The sequence below is a fragment of the Dioscorea cayenensis genome, chromosome 3 (assembly GCF_009730915.1).
Source record: "Dioscorea cayenensis subsp. rotundata cultivar TDr96_F1 chromosome 3, TDr96_F1_v2_PseudoChromosome.rev07_lg8_w22 25.fasta, whole genome shotgun sequence".
Lineage (NCBI taxonomy): Eukaryota > Viridiplantae > Streptophyta > Magnoliopsida > Dioscoreales > Dioscoreaceae > Dioscorea > Dioscorea cayenensis.
Genome location: NC_052473.1, coordinates 2,786,540 through 2,804,451, shown reverse-complemented (window position 1 = coordinate 2,804,451; position 17,912 = coordinate 2,786,540). Strand labels below are relative to the sequence as shown.

At 34.2% G+C, this 17,912-nt stretch overlaps 1 pseudogene; it reads left to right on the top strand.

The window, feature by feature from the left end:
• Positions 1-7,114: 7,114 nt before the first annotated feature.
• Positions 7,115-17,544, top strand: LOC120255739 (annotated as a pseudogene).
• The last annotated feature ends 368 nt before the right edge of the window (positions 17,545-17,912 follow it).

Genomic DNA, 17,912 nt, shown 5'->3' with positions numbered 1-17,912 from the left:
TGCATTACATTTGGTGAACTCTACTCAAAACTTTGACTGATTAGAAATCTGGACTCCTCCCCCTGGGTAATCTATGGGGATTTCAATGTGTCTTTTTCACCCCTAGATAAAAGTAAAGGTCAACCTAATTTATGTGAGATTCTTCTCACTCAAAATTTTTTACAAGAACTTGAATTATTTGATCCACCTTTACATGTTAGAGGGTTCACTTGGGCCAATGGTTAATCAGATCTGTTGTGGGTCCGACTAGATCGCTTTCTACTTTCCCATACCTGGACGTCAGTTTTCCCGAGAGCATTTCAATCCACACTTCCCAGATATGGATCGGATAATACTCCCCTTTTCTTAGATTTTGGAAACCATACCATACGCTCCAGGATCTTTCGTTTAGAGAAATCTTGGTACTCCAACAATTAGTTGAATTTCCTAATCCAACACTGTTGGTTGGAACCTCACCGTGAAGAATGTTGTGATTTTATTTTTACAAAAAAAATTAGAGAACTTTAGATCATTCAATATGGTAAGAAATTCATTACTTCTGGAAATAGATTCCTTAGATACCATCAGCGAAAATAGATCTCTTTCCACTTGTGAATCTCAATGCCTTTCACAAGTAAGACTGGAACTCTATTCCTTACAACACTAAGAGGAAACTCATTGGCAACAACATTCCAAAATTAAGTGGCTTAAAGAAGGGGACTTGAACACCGAATTCTTTCACTTTGTCACTAATGGTCGACGCAATTTGAATCTCATCCCTAGAATTAGTCATAATGGGAACTAGACTGAAGAGGATCAAGAGCTGGGTAGGATCTTTACAAATCATTTTCAACAACTACTTGGTTCCCCTAGACCAAATTGTTTCCTCTTTTATTGGCAAGCTTTGTTTGCTCATAAGGAGAGAATTGACTTCTCTCCTTTTGAAAGCCCATTTATCTTGGAGGAAGTCAAACAAGTTATCTTTGATCTGGTACCTGATAAGGCCTGGGACCAGATGAATTTCCTACCTTCTTCTTCTAGAGACACTAGTCCCAGATCCAAGGGGGCATCCTTAAGTTGTATATGGACTTCTATGATGGAAGAGCCAACGTAGAATGCCTCAACTGGGTTAATTTAATCCTTATCGCTAAAAGTAATTCTCCTGAGCTCGTATCAGATTTCTGGCCAATCAATATCATCAAAATCATTTCTGAAGTACTAGCCAACAAATTGGACAGTGTTATTGATGACATAGTAGATAAGACACAATTGGCGTTCATTATAGGTAGGTGATAAGTGCTTGTGCGATATGAATGCGAAGCGTTCATTCCTTATGTTGAGCATTACTTTTCTCAGGTTTTTACATTAATATGTGTGTTTTTATGTTACTTTTATGCAGGTAGGGTTGTGAGGCCGAGTATGAAGGAAATAGGCCAATGTGGATCATAATGCACCTATTTTGGAGGAGATCTTGCTAAGGTTCAAACGCGAAGACATAGGCCAGGTGTGAGATGCTAGAGTGTGTGCCAACCTCCTCGTATTCGAGTGAGCACATTCATTTGGAGGGGCACAAAGGCAGTCACACTCGAGCATTCCGACTTATGCATATAAGAACAAGAGATCCACCAACATGTACATCATTGAAGAAGCAAGTGATTCACGACGTAAACGTGTACCCGTTTGCGTTACCCCAATGAAAGTATGGAATTCGGGAGTATTTCCGGCAGAGTACTGTAGCAAAGCAATGTAGCAGCACTGTTCACAGCCGGCCGAGAAATCAGAGAAACAGAGAATCCACACGGCCGTGTGGAAATTCCACAAGGGCGTGTGACATCATACACGCCCGTGTAGTCGCCCGATTCTAGCCCTATTTAAAGCCGATTTCAGCCCCGATTTGAGTATTCTTTTTCTCCATCTTTTCCCCAACTTGCGAGAGAGCTTCGGCTAAGGTTTCAAGGGGTATTGGCCAAGGTTTTGGAGAAGTTCTACGGCTCCGACATCGTGATTCCATTAGGAAGAAGGTTGGTAGGGGAGCTTCGATCGAGGCGTATCTTATACCGGACGAAGGAATCCTTGGACGACGAGTAGAGGACTCTCCACAAGACCATCGACACGACCATCGAGGGGGTTTCTTTATGGATTCATTGCTTTTACATTCGATTTCTTTGATTGTACTAAGCTCCATGGAGAGCTAAACCCCTAGTGGGTGCTTGGATGATTGTGAACCCTAGGATGTATTCGTTTCATTGAACTTCTTTATTATGCTTTCAATAAATTGATGTTTATTGTGAGTTCCAACCTTGAATGTTTAATTGTATGAACATTTTCCCTAGAGTGACACTGGAGTTGAGAGTTCTTGTTGGTAACCTTGTGAGTGAGTGACACACCACGAGCGTTAGACAAAGCTAGGTTGGAGAGGGTTAAGAGGGTGAGTCGAGAGGTACAGGAGCGTCCCCTTTCTCCTCCGGCGTGATAGATTCTACCTCCGTTCCTCGAGTTCTTTGCGGCCATAATAGAGTGAGTGATCTAAGGGATGAACCTCCGCTGGGGCCTAGTTGCGCGTGCAATGGAGTGAAGCGTTGAGAGGATCTTAGTATCTAGGGCTTAATTGTGGCTAGGGACCTTCCGCCTGGACCAAAGGGTTAGGTCTACTTTTAGGAAGAGATTTATCACTTGGAATCTCTAGAGCTCATTGCAACTTTATGCGAGTGCGAGGTGTTGAGATTGTTCGATTTCTCCTCCGGGACATGTATAGAGTTAGGCATAGTTGACCTTAGATTTGGTACTATGTATGTAAGGATTTCCACGACTCACCACGGCATTGATTAGGAAGTATAATAGAGAGTTCTTGCACTTGAAACGATTATCCTAGGTGAAGCATCATCCGAGTACCCCATCTTTATCGATTGCCTTGCCCTCTTCTTTATTCTTGCTCTCTCACTTGTTGCTTTTATTGTTGAGAATTGAATCAATTTCACACTAATCACTATTGATCTTCCACATAGCTAAGAACCAAATTAAGTATTTTCATTCCCTACTCCCTGTGGATTCGACCCCGCTCACCCGGGATTATTACTTCGACAAACCCGTGCACTTGCGAGATATACGCAAGGGGACCTTATCAGTAGGTGCATCTCAGATAACATAATTGCAGCACAGGAAATAATCTTCAGTCTCCAAAATAGCAAATTTCCTGGATTAGCCATCAAGGTAGATTTTACCAAAGCCTTTGACTCCCTAGACTTGAATTTTCTCCTGAAAATTTTAGCTTCCAAGGGATTTGGCCCTCACTGGATCTCATAGATCCAAACCATTCTCTTATCAGCCAAATGTCGGATCCTCTTTAATGGCTCATTACATGGTTACATCAGTTGTAAACGAGGTCTACGGTAAGGAGACCCTTTGTCTCCTTTGCTCTTTGTACTTGCTTCAGATACATTAAGGGTATTGTTCACACATACACTCCGCTCCAAGACCCTCTTAAGGATCCCCATATGGTAAAAAATTCCTTACTTCTAGAATTAGATTCTCTCGATAACATCAGTGAAAATAGATCTCTTTCCACTTCTGAATCTCAGTGCCTTTCACAAGTAAGACTAGAACTCTATTCCTTGTAGTGCCAAGAGGAAACTCATTGGCAACAACATTCCAAAATTAAGTGGCTTAAAGAAGGGGACTTGAATACCAGATTCTTTAACCTTATTGCTAATGGTCGACACAATTTGAATATCATCCTTAGATTTAGTCATAATGGGAACTAGACTGAAGAGGATCAAGAGCTGGGTAGGATCTTTACAAATCATTTTCAACAACTACTCTGTTCCCCTAGACCAAATCGTTTCCTCGTTGATTGGCAAGCATTGTTTGCTCCTAAGGAGAGAATTGACCTCTCTCTTCTTGAAGCCCGTTTACCTTGGAGGAAGTCTAATCAGTCTCATTAATTCCTCTTGAAAAATCATTTCTAAACTACTAGCCAACAGATTGAGCCGTGTTATTGATGACCCACTGGATGATACACAATCATTGTTTATTAAAGGTAGATGTATATCAAATAACATAATTGTAGCACAAGAAATAATCTTTAGTCTCTAAAAACACAAATTGCCTAGATTAGCCTTCAAGGTATATTTTGCCAAAGCCTATAACTCCTTTTACTGGAATTTTCTCTTGAAAATTTTAGTTGCCAAGGTGTTTGGCCCTCACTTGATCTCATGGATCCAAAACATTCTCTCATCACGCAAATGTCAGATCCAATTTAATGGCTCATTACATGGTTACATCTATTGTAAACGAGGTCTACCACAAGGAGACCCTTTGTCCCCTCTTCTCTTTGCACTTGCTTCAGATACATTAAGTGCAATGTTCACACATGCACTCCACTTTAGGACCCACTTTGGGGTCCCCATTGGAGGACTTCAGAACATCAGTCACCCGCAATATGCAGATGATCTGATCATTTTCTCCGTAGGGGTGTAGGAAGACCTTCATGTTATCAAACTTATTCTCTATCTGTTCGAAGGCTCTTCTAGTCTCATAATTAACTTTACCAAAAGTTGCCAGTTTTCTACCGTCTTTGGTTTCCAACCACATGAATCATTGGCAGCTATCCTTAACTACATGAAGGATTGCCTTCCCCTAACCTATCTAAGGGTTCCAATTTTTGGGAGAAGACAGAGATGACAAGATTGGTTGAAACACATTCTATTGGTCCGCGCTAGACTTACCTCTTGGAAAGCGAACTACCTCTCACTAGGCGGTCGACTCACTCTTCTTAACTCAGCCCTTTCTTCTATTCCAACCTATTGGATGTCTATTTTTAAATTACCGGTTTGGGTTTCTAAAGAGATAGACATGATTTATAGAGACTTTCTTTGGAAAGAACTTGAGTTGGATTCAAAAGGAGTTTGACTAGTTGCTTGGAACAAGATTTGCAGACCTCGTAAGATGGGAGGTTGGGGTATCCTCAATCTTCAAGACTTTAACAAGGTACTCTTGGGCAAGTGGTGGTGGAGGATCATCTCAGAGGACAAAAGTTGTTGGCTTAAAATCATCAACTTTAACTACCTAAACAGAGGATCCAAGGAACCTCTGTTTCACATTCCACCTAGAAACAAATCTTTCTTCTGGGCAGGAGTCATACCCATATAAGATAATTCATTTAACACTTGATTGGATTTTTGCAACTAGGGACTCAACTAAATACTCTCCAGGCGACTCTACTCGGACTCTTAGGCGCTCCCTCGACTTCCTTAGTGCCAAACCGAATGATCACATCTGTGCTACAACATCACCCAATATCGAGGAGTGATCCACTCCATGCCAGTTTTCAACTTAGGAAACCCTTAAATACCAGACGGTGGACCTCGCCTTATGAGCTTCTCTTTCTTTTGTTTTTTGGTTGCTTGTTTAGTTGGGTGCATTACCTCTGGTTATTATACTTGACCCTTTTCCTGGTTTGTAGTTATATCTGTCTCTTTTTCTCTGTTTTTTGCATTTTCTTTTGCTGGTGTGCTCGTACTTATTTTCTTTTCTAATAAATTTGTGGTTTACCCATTTTATTAAAAAAAAATTAATTAATTAGTGAAAGCTCAAAAATAACTACACTTTACCAAGTTGAAATCCTATTTTAATTTGTTTAATAATGTGTGTGTAGTAGAGGTCTGAGTACTGTTGTTTCTTGAAAAGATGGTAAGCATTGTAGAAGCGTCCGGAAAGCGTCAAAAAAATTCTAACAAAACAAGTTATTTTCTAAAAAAAATATAAATTATGACAAAGAATTCAAATTAGATTTATTTTAAATTGAAGAAAAATAGAATTATAAAATCATTAAAAAAATTAATATCTAAAAATAAAAATTTTAATTTATAAATAAAAAATTATAAAAAAATTATGAAATTTTTAAAAAACAATCTAAAAATAAAGGAATTTAGAAATAATAAATAAATAGAAAATTAAGATTGAAAATTAAAATAAAAAAATTAAGATGAAAAATAAGAGAAATGACGGAAATAGGTGAAAAACAATTATAGAAATATTAGATGAGCTCTAAAAAGATTTGCTCCTTATATCTGAGGGGCGTTACTTTCAAATACAACTTATTAAGTCTCCCAGCTGATTATCAACCAAAATCAAGGTACAATACATCAGCTACCATAAATTAATATGGACAAAAATTCACATTTTTCTATTGTACTTTCTTCGTTCAAAGTCATATAAAGGGTATACAATGTTGTCTTTTTAGAATATATAAAAATTTAATGTGATTTTTTATTTGGCTCAATTAATATATATATATATATATATATATATATATATTATTAAAATTAAACTCAAATTTTGGGAGTTCTAGTCTCACCCAATTGGTATTTGTTTAAATTCTAATATGAAAGAAAAATATGATTAAAAATAAATTATAACAACGTAATTTAACCACAAGGAAAAATATATATATATATATATATAGATATTGAATTAATAAAGTCAAGCCTGAATTAGATTGCCAGATGTTTTCTAATATATATATATATATATATATATTTAAAAAATCAACTTAATGTCTCATTCATCAGTATATTTTTAAGTTATTAAACTTATATTAACTTATATTTTGATGTGAGCTTTTGTCGTGACAATTAAGTTTTAATTAGTGATTAGACAACACAATGAACTTTTGTAATTGTCAATGCACCGTTACATTATTTAACGTACATATATATTTATATATTACAAAAATCAATTAATATCTCATTCATCTGTATATTTTTAATTTATTAAACTTATATTGACTTATATTTTGATGTGAGCATTTGTCGTGACAATTAAGTTTTAATTAGTGAATAGACAACACAAGCATTTTTTTTGAAAAAATTGGATAAACAATCTTTTCTGTTTTATTGTTATCCATTCCTGTACTGTTTCTTGTCTTTTTAACACAAGCACTTTTGTAATTGTCAATGCACTGTTACATCATTTAACGTACAACTAAATCAAGTCCTAATTGTTTATTTTCATTTATTGATTTCTTTTCAAAGTTATGATGTAAACCAGTTCTTTATTTGCCTATAAATGGAAAGCTAAATCTAATAGCCTTATAAACATACCAGTTAGGAACATAACAAGTTTGCCCTGATTAACAATGGAAATTAGCATTGTAACGAAAGCTTTGGATAGTAAGATTGTTTTGGTCACTGGTGCAACTGGTTTTCTATCAAAGTGTGAGTTTTTATTTTTTATTTTTTTTTTAGTTCCGGTGATGTGGTTTGTGATTTAGTGAACACTCAAAACACTCAAATAAAAATTCACATACACCAAGCAAGAAGGAGACATACAAGATTGGTAACCCAGTTCGGCGTCCACTCGCCTACGTCTTCGAGGCCAAGCCCGGAGAAGAACAATCCACTAAAAAAGGTTAAAATAAAGGAGTACAAACACTTGTCACTCACACTCTCAACAATAAAGCTCACTACCCTCTCTAGATTGCCTACCGCTCTCCCACTCCTCTCAAAGAGTCTCCCAAGAGTCACCATGCTTGTCATGTCATCAATTATGCCTTGTCACCATGGTTGCCATGTCATCTTGCCTTGGTGTCAAATCATGGCAATTAAATAGTACGGTTGCACTAACAATCTCCCCCTTTGGCATAATTTGACACAACTGCTTCTGCACCCAGACTAACTCCTGTTACAACACTGACCTGGACACAGACTAGACTGACACTGTTACAACTTCCAATTACAACATCCACTGGAGAACAGAAACCATGACTGACACAAGATATCATCTAGTTGCTAACAAAATACTTGAGAAAATATTACAAACTGCAACTAGTGAGACACAATATGATTAAACATAATGAACTGACAAACATAACAGTGTTCAACACAAATAAGACTAAATGTTCAAATGTCCAGGAAACGAAAAAAAAACAAATAACTAGTCAGTCTGGTGCTAGCACACTTCTCCCCCTTTGTGACATAATTGATGCCGAAGTCTTCATGAATTGTTGCAAGACTTGTTACACCTTCTCCGGCAGCTCCCCCTATCTTCAGGCCTCGTGGTCTTCATCTCCCCTGAGTTGTGACCACCGTCTTCTCTCTTTTTCTTCTTCTCGAGAATTTCCAGGCGAGATAGAATCTTCTGCTTCTGTCGAGCAATGATGAACAATTCTGTAGATAATGCTCATTGCCTCCTCTCCGCATCTTCTAGTTGCTCTTTCAACATCTTCTCATATTCTTCTTCAACCAATAGATTTGCCTCTTCTTCATCTTCAGGCATTGGTGGTGGGGACACCCTTCCTACAGGTAAATCAATTTTCTTACCTGGGCTGAACAGCTTCTGTGAAATCTTCAGCTTTTTCACTGTAGTGACTGCTTCTCCCTTCCTGAGTTGTACTCCATGTTGTAACAAATACTGCGACAGCAGTGCAGGATACCCAAGTGATGTTGAGGAGTAAGAACAGTCAGCTTCTTTAACAATATTATGGAATATCAGCCTTCCCAGATTGAACTTCTTGCTAGTGCCAACAGCAAATAGTAACAAAGCAAGCTTCTTCACTATGCTAGAATTATGTGGGGCTGGTAACCAATTCTGAATGCCAAGTCTAAACAAAACATTGTACTTGGCCGTGAGAGAGGATGCTGGGAGTCTTGTTTCTTCTCCCCATGATTCTGTCCTTCCTCCAGTAATTTCTTTCAGAACCTCTTCATTCAACTCAAGCCCTTCTTCATAGTTGCTTTTCACCTCTGGTTTGAATTCCAAGAATCTGTTCAGACAAGCGGGAGTAAAAGGAATCCACTTACCTCGAACATAGACTCTAGTGATGCCTTTGTCAGATGACAACAAATTACTATAAAACTCTTGGACCAGAGACAAACTATAACTTTCTGGAAATGTTGCAGACTTGTACAAACTCCTTTCTTGCAATAACTTATCCAACCCATACTTCTCAAAAGCCACCTCATCTATCATTCTTTCAACCATAATTCCTCTCTCTTCAATAGACTCAAACTTCTTCTTAGATGCTTTATCACGAAATCTGTCTTCATCACTGTCATTTGCCTGTTGGTTGCTTTCTTCTTCTTTTCTTTCTTAGAGCTTGCTGATGGTTTCTCCCCCTATTTCGCAGCTTCAGTACACCTTCTCTTGGGCCTAGGGGAGGCTTCTACTTCGGGATATGCGAAAGACTTCCTTTTAGACTTGCCAGCCTTCTCCTTCTTCTGGATTTTCTTCCTTGGCGGGGCCTTCTTTTCAGACACTACTTTCTTCCCTTTAGCAATCTAGGCAACATGATTTTTGAGTGGGATTTCATCAAAACTATGTGAACTCTCTGATGTTGCAGAAGATGTTGTAACTTGTGCTGCGACATGTTCAGTATCTGCAGGTACATCAACACTTTGGTGAATATTTCCAAGAACCTCACTTAGTATAGCAGCAGCCTCTTCTTCAGCAATAGTGGGAGCATCTGTACTTCTTTCTCCAACAGTCTCTTCTACTTGTGTTGGGGTTGCTTCTTCTTCTGCAGCATCTTCAACCCTAGCCTGTTGTTCTTCTAAACTTTCTCCTTCTGGAACTGTAGCAGAGTCCTCCTGTTCATCTTCCTCTGTTCTCTGAACATAAGCTCCTGGGAAAGATTCACGCACCCATCTCAGGAGATCATCTCTCTCCTTGACACCACTGGGCACCTCTTGAGACGATGTTCCTGCTTTTCTTACTTCAGCATCCTGGGAAGAAACATAGGGGACAATCTCTTTCGCCAAGTCTTCTGATTCTTTTCCCTTTGGTGGACTTCCTCCAGAATCAGTCCCTCTCATCCTTACTTCCGCAATTCGGGCAGCAATTTCTTGTGGGGTCGGTGGAGCACGGCGGGCCATCCTCTTCGTCCTCATCTTTTCTCTCTGTCTTCGTCTTCTTCTTCTCTTTTTCCTGATTTCAATCTTTGGGAACAAATTGGGATATTAGGGTTTTTATGCCCCCATTAATTAGTTATAACTTCCAAGGCACCCTTTCATATTTTCAAAAAAAAAATCTCTTTTCAAAAAAAAAACAATCCCTCCTTTTTTTTTAATATTATTTTTTTTATTATCCCTTTTTTTATTTATTTCCCTTTTTTTTTTAACTTTGAGAGACATCAAGAGATTTTCACTCGTTTGAGTGTTTTGCTTGTTGACTTCATAGGACCACGGTCAACACTTTGCAAGTTGTAACACATTGTTGTAGTTGTCTGATTTTTCACCATCTTCATATCAGAATTGGAGACCTCTACATCTTCTCTTTGCTTTTTGTCCTTTTGGATCCATAATTTCTTGATTACTATAGTCTTTCCTCTGACTTTCCTTTTGATGACTGCTTGTACATGTCCAACTACTCTTCCATTTTTCAAGCCTTCTTTTAATTTGTTGCACTTGGGTCTTATGTGCCCAATCTTTCCACAATGAAAACATGCAGGTATTTCACTTTTCATTTCTTGCCTTACTTTGACTTGCTTCTCATCATTATTTTGTTGAGTAGTTGACTTGACAAACACAACTCCTGAACCTTCTGTCTTGACACTTGAGCTTTCTCCAATATACCCAATACCATGTCGGGCTTTGCTTGTTCTTCCAACTAATAAAATCTCATCAAGCTTGGATGTACCCTTGTTCATGGAGTTCAAGGTCTTCTCAGCATGTTGCAACTTTTCTTTACAATCACTCAACTCTTCCTCTAGACGTTGGTTTTATAGCATCATTTCATTGAATTTGTTCATCATAGCTTGATAACCTGTGAGAAGATCAGTTTCTGTTACCTTATTATAATCACTCTCAGTTTATATGGATGTTGTAGCTGATGTTGCAACATATTCTGCAACACGATTGGATTCATTCATCACAGCAGGAAGGATGTATGATGGTTACTAAGACTTCCTTCATCGTCTTCTTCAGTGCTACCATCTGAGTCATCACTCCATCTAGCATTTAATGACTTTCCCTTCTTCCTGAGAGTATTAGCACAATTGGCTTGATAGTGCCCAAGGCCTCCGCATTCTCTACACTTGATCTTCATGAGACGATCTTCGATTTCTTCCTTTTTGCCATGATCTTCAGCTTCTTCTTTTTCTTTATTTAGACCATCTTTTCTTTGAAATTTCTTGCCTTGTGTCTTGTATTTTCTGACCATCTCACGTAGCTTTCTTGTCAAGAGAACAACATCATCATCTTCTTCATCTTCATTGTTTGTTTCAATAGCTTGTTGTGGTTCTTTTTGTTTTCTTGCTTTAACCTTCAAGGCTATATCTTCTACTCTTCTTTCAGGATTGAGGTTCATCTCATATGCTTGTAAAGACCCCATCAGCTCGTCGAGTTTCATAGTTGAGATGTCTCTTGCTTCATCTATGCTGAGATTTTTGCATCAAATCTTCTTGGAAGTGATCTAAGAGTCTTCTGGACTAGCTTCTTATCTGAGTACTCCTTACCGAGCTGGTAGGCCTGATTTGCTATGTCCATCAATTTTGCATTGAACATGGCTACCGTCTCATCTTCTATCATCCTGAGATTCTCGAACATAGTTGTTAGCATTTGGAGTTTAGATTCTCTTACCAAGTTGGTGCCTTCATGAATGGTTTGAAGAATTTCTCAAGCTTTCTTGGCGCACTCGCATGTTGCAATGTACTTGAATTGGTTCTCATCTACTCCACCAAAGATTGCATTTGAGAGCCCTCCAATTTGCATTAGCTTTGCGCAAGTCTTCAGTATTCCAGTTACTTTTCTTCTTCAAGATTACGTTCTCGTCTTCATCAATTAGGGTAGGAGGAGACCATCCTTCTTCTATAGCAATTCATGCACTCTCATCAATGGACTTGATAAACGCCTTCATGCTTCCAGTATGGATAGTTGGATCCATTGAGCAACGGTGGTCTCATGACGGAAGTTCCTTCTTTTCTGGCCATCAATGGAACTTGTTAGGACCTCACCGACTTTGAAACCAAAGCGAAAACGGTGACCAAAGCTCTGATACCACATGTTAGTTCCGGTGATGTGGTTTGTGGTTTAGTGAACACTCAAAACACTCAAATAAAAATTCACACACACCAAGCAAAAAGGAGACACACAAGATTGGTAACCCAGTTCGGCGTCCACTCGCCTACGTCTGGGGGGCCAAGCCCAGAGAAGAACAATCCACTAAAAGAGGTAAAAATAGAGGAGTACAAACACTTGTCACTCACACTCTCAACAATAAAGCTCACTACCCTCTCTAGATTGCCTAGCGCTCTCCCACTCCTCTCAAAGAGTCTCCCAAGAGTCACCATGCTTGCCATGTCATCAATTATGCCTTGTCACCATGGTTGCCACGTCATCTTGCCTTGGTGTCAAATCATGCCAATTAAATAGTGCGGTTGCACTAACATTTTTTAATTAGCAGGATTATGATTTAATTAATTTCTTAAACTTCTTCTGAATGTATGTTAAGTACTTGTGGAGAAGGTACTTAGGACTCAGCCAAATGTCAAGAAGCTTTATCTTTTGGTGAGAGCCAATGATGCAATTTCGGCGAAGAAGCGTGTCGAAAAAGAGGTATATAGCTAGATTTTATATCATAAATATAGTAAATCTATTTGTAAGAGAAAAAATATTGTTATATTTCTGGATAAATGTTTCATTCATTATAAATTTCAGGTTGTTTCTAAGGAATTATTTAATGGGTTAAGAGAGAAATATGGAGCTTCATTTGATTCATTCTTTTGGAGCAAAGTGCACGTTGTGCAAGGTGATACAACTTTGTAGAATATAGGTATTAGAGATTTTGATCTCATTGAAGTTTTATGGAGAGAAGTTGATTATATTGTTAATTCATCAGCAAATACAAAGTTCAATGAAAGGTACGTGATTTAAAATATGTATGTAACTGTTTTATTAATTTTTTGAACCCATTTATAATCAAGAAAATTATATCAAATTTTGGGAAATAAATGTAGGTATGATGTCTCACTAAGTATCAACACCTTAGGAGCAAGGAATGTTACATTATTTGCCGGGGAATGTGAAAATCTTAGGATGTTTCTTCACATCTCACTACAACAAAATTGATGATTAGTGACAATTTTAATTTTGACATATTGACTTTTTGTCACAAAAAAATACATAATGTGACGAAATCATTTTTTAGTCACTCATTTTGCTTGTTTGATAAATTTATGTGACAATACTTTAAATTGTCACATGATATTGTCACAAAAGAATTAACTCCAAATGCACTCGTACTTTTAGTGACGATTTAAATATTAAGTCACAAATATAGTACATCATTAATATAATATTTTTTCGTGACAAATTTTAAAATTTCTTGTTTTTAAACTAAATTTAAATAATGCTACTAATATTAACATATATTATCAATGACAATTTGAATTTTTTTATGTACCTTAATTTATTTTTGTGACATATAGGTTTGCCACCAAAATATAAGTAATAATGATATTATAATAATGTTACAAATAAATATCGCATTACTTGATGATATTGGATAATGTCACTATTTGTTACTAAATTTAATGACACTAATCATCTCTCACTAATAATTTTTTTCATAGTCAAATGCTAAATACCATTGAAAGATAAAATGCTAAATGACATAAACATTCTTTTATGCTTTACAATTAATTTAGGAGAAAAATATAACAAAATTATTTATATAAATTGAAATAAATATGAGTAAGGACATGACAATAATTTTTTTAGGTGGGTCACGCAAAACGTTAATAAACCAAACAACAATTTTCATTTATAAATATTTTTATAAAATATAATTTTTAATATCATGCTTACCAATTTGTCGAATATAAAAGCAAATAATAGACTTTTCCAAATATTTTTTCTAAAATCATATATTTTTATACAATATAAATAGCTTTTGCAAGTAGAAAGACTTGAGAAAGCAAAACAATATATTTTTTGCAAAGAATATAAATTTTTTCATGTTATATAAACCAATTTAATACCTAGGGGCAAGGGGATAATTTTTTTTTATTTTTGCAAATATTTTTCCTAAAATTATAATTTTTTTAAACTATATTTATCAATTTATACATTGTTTATTTTCAAAAAAAAAATTTGTGAAGATAGGGTTGTAGCATCCCCATATTAGTTTAATTTCAGACTGATTTATTTTAAATTATTTATTTTTTATTCAAATATCTTTCTTTATCTCTTTTGAATTTTTCTATTTTTATAGATTTTATTAGAGATATTTTATATTAACACCTTCATATATATTATAATTTATTTTATTAATAAGGACTAAATTATAAAAGACCTTTATATTATTGAAGTAATTTTATATAGATATTAAAGAAGTTTTTATAACTACAGTATTAATTTAAAATTCAAATTTCATTGGTTTAAATTTGTTATAAGCTTTTTTAAAAAATTTATTGCGAAATATATTTAAACGATAATTTAAAATTCAAGTTTCATTGGTTTAAATTTGTTAATAATTTTTTAAAAAAATTATTGCGAATTTAATTAAAAACATATAATAAATATGTTAGTTTTTATATAGAATTTGAAAAGATTTTCATTCAATAAAAAGATATATCCTATAAAAAATTTTAAAAAATTTTAATTTATCTAAATTTAGTTTAAATTTTTTAATAATTTTCTTAAAAAAGTATTGCTAATTTAATTTAAAAAAATATAAAAATATGTTAGTTTTAATATAGACTTTGAACAGATTTTCGTTCAATAAAAAGATATATCCTATAAAAATTTCTAAATAATTTTAATTTATCTAAATTTAGTTTAAAGTTTATAAAAATTTAAAAACATAATTCTATATAAATCTCTATCTCAATTTATATTCTTTCTCAATCTTTCATTCTCTCTTATCATTACTAAGGTACATTATATTTCTCTTTCTCAATGTCTATACTACCGTCTATTTTTTATTTTATTGTTGCCTCCATCTTTAGGCACACTTCCACTTTTTTTTTTTAGTTCTTGATTTTTTTTTTATAATGCTTGTGTAAGTTTCTACTTCATCAAAGATCTCATGAATGTTTTAAGTATTTGCATTAGTGTTCCAATGCACTTAGTTCATAAATTTTTTATAATTGCTTGATTCGCTTCTAATTTTATGGGTTTTGTAGTGATAATGGTTCCGTTGTAGAAGGGAATATTTGAATGGGAAAGAGATTGACATCGGCTACAATCATTAGATTAAAGTTTTCTTTCCAAAGGGTTGCTAATAATATTGATTCTTGTGTTTTTTGATTAATTCATGTATTTTTTAATTATCATTATTTTATAATGGAATTATTGTTATAATTTCTATAGTTGTTTGATTAGCACTTTAAATTGTTAAAGTTTGTCATTAATCAATTAATTTTTGTTATGACTATCTATTGTGCTTATTATTAATTTTTTGGATGCATATTAGTATATATGTATATGTATATATAATTATATTTTGAACTTTACTTTTGTTAATTTACTCTTCTTATAAATTAATATTTATTATTTTAAAAATATTTATTTCAGGTTTTAATGAGGCAAGCTCTACATCAACAAAACACCATAAACACGAATGCCACAAGAGTTGCATGAAGAATAGTATTTATTTTGATATGATTTACTTAAGATTATAAGTTTTTAATGTTATTGAAATTTTACGAAATTAAAATTTGTTAATCCATAAGGTTAACTGTAAATTATGATAATTGTGTTATTTTCTTTTTTGCAATAATAATATTGATTTAATTTTATTTATGATATATTATCAAAAATTAAATTTTTGATAATTTATATAATTTATTAAAAAATATTCACTAAAATATATCACAAATTACAAATACATCTTAAAAACATGATTGATTGTGACATTATAAAAATATTACAAACTATATAATATCTAATTAATTGTGACATTACAAAAAAAATTAATTTATGGCATATTTTTATTAGTGATGCATTTTCATCATCACGAAAATAGACTTTTGCCACTAAATATTATATTTTTTAACAATATATAGTGACGTTAACCACTTTTTATGACGCTATTCTATTTGAAATGGTGACAAATATTTTTATTATTTATTATTTGAAAATCAATGGAATGTCACAAATGATAAAACTTTACCTTATATTTAGTGACAATTCATAACATTTTATGACAGTTTGGCACAACATTTAGTGATAAAAATGCATGTCATTAATGATTATAAAATAGGTAAAATATGATAACTTTGTCACATAAAAGGTATCATTATGTGACGAACATGTAAATCGTCACATTAACCCTTTAGCGACGGAGCAAAGGCGAGAAAATGTGGTGACGGCAACAAAGCGTCACAAAAAATTTTTAGTGACAAAAATATCTTATTTTATGACATTATCACATATGTCAATAATTGACAAATTTGTTGTAGTGTCTCCACGGGTAAGTTATTTGTAACTAATATATGTTCATTCTTGACAATTAATGAATAATTTCTCTATTCATTTTCTCATTCATATATATATATATATATATATATATATATATATATATATATATATATATATATATATATTGTTCATGCATAAGTTTTATTGTATGTGGATCTTCAGCTTATGTAACAAAAGAAAAGAAAGGAATTATAACCGAAGAGATACCTGAATTCAATGAAGTGTTAACTCCGGAGACAGAAATTGAATTAATTGAAAACAAAATGAAAGAGTTGAATGAGTATTGCACTTCAGACAGTGAGATCAAGCTTTACATGAAAGAGTTGGGCATGGAAAGGTTGGTTTATATGCTTTCAATATAATTAAATTATGTAAATGAACTAATAACATTGAACAAATAATTTGATAGCCTTTTCTTTTCTTATATATATATATATATATATATATATATAACATAGAGCTAAGAAATTTGGATAGCCAAATGTTTATTCATTCACAAAAGCAATGGGAGAGCTTCAAATAACTAAATTCAAGGGAAACCTTCCGGTTACTATATTACGTCCAACCATTATTCTAAGTACTTACAAAGAGCCATTTCCTGGTTGGATTGAAGGAATAAGGTACGTAATTATATAAATGTTTGAAATTTATAACCAAATTTTACTTTTCTTGGTTCTAATTAACTTTTATAAGGCTTGGTTTTCAGAACTATGGATAAATTCGTCATCTCATATGCCAAAGGAGAAATAGTCTACTTCCCTGTAAATTCTGATGCAATTCTAGATGTGGTATGTTAATTTTAATATAATTAAACACTAAACCATAACATAACTTTCATTAATTAATGTTTTGTGACAACATGCAGATACCTGGTGATATGGTTGTGAATGCAATGCTTGCAGCTATGACAAATACTGATTCTCGTTTTACGAACTATTTAACTATATATCATGTTGGATCTTCAACAGTTAACACAATGAAGTGCGGTTTGATCTTTGAAGTCTGTTATAAATACTTTTCCATGCATCCACAGACAAGAAAGGATGGAGAGTTCATCACTGTGCAAAAGCTGTTTGCTTTCCCAACTTTGCATGCTTTCTGCATATACATGTTTTTTCGCTTTAAGTTGCCTCTACAGGTTGGTCTTTGATTTCTTTTTTATAATCTATTATTGTGCCGCTACCTAAGTACCATCTCGGTGATTAGGACTCGTATCATATCATTAATGACAAAAATAAACTAGACTACAATTTTGAGCAATATATGTTAAATTTGCAAGAATAAGAGATATTCCTATATTACACAGTCGTTTGTCACTTTGACAGTGAGTGGAAAGATGTGGGTTTGAAACCCCGCGCCATGGTACTATGGAGTTTTGTTCACTCACTGTTTACTGGAAACATGTACTTTATACTGGGTCCCAGTATAAGTCTTTTGAAGAAAGAGTTGTATTCTAGCTTTACCCCTATAGGACTGCATGGCCAAGAGGATTTACCATAGTGTGATTTTGGTCCCTGA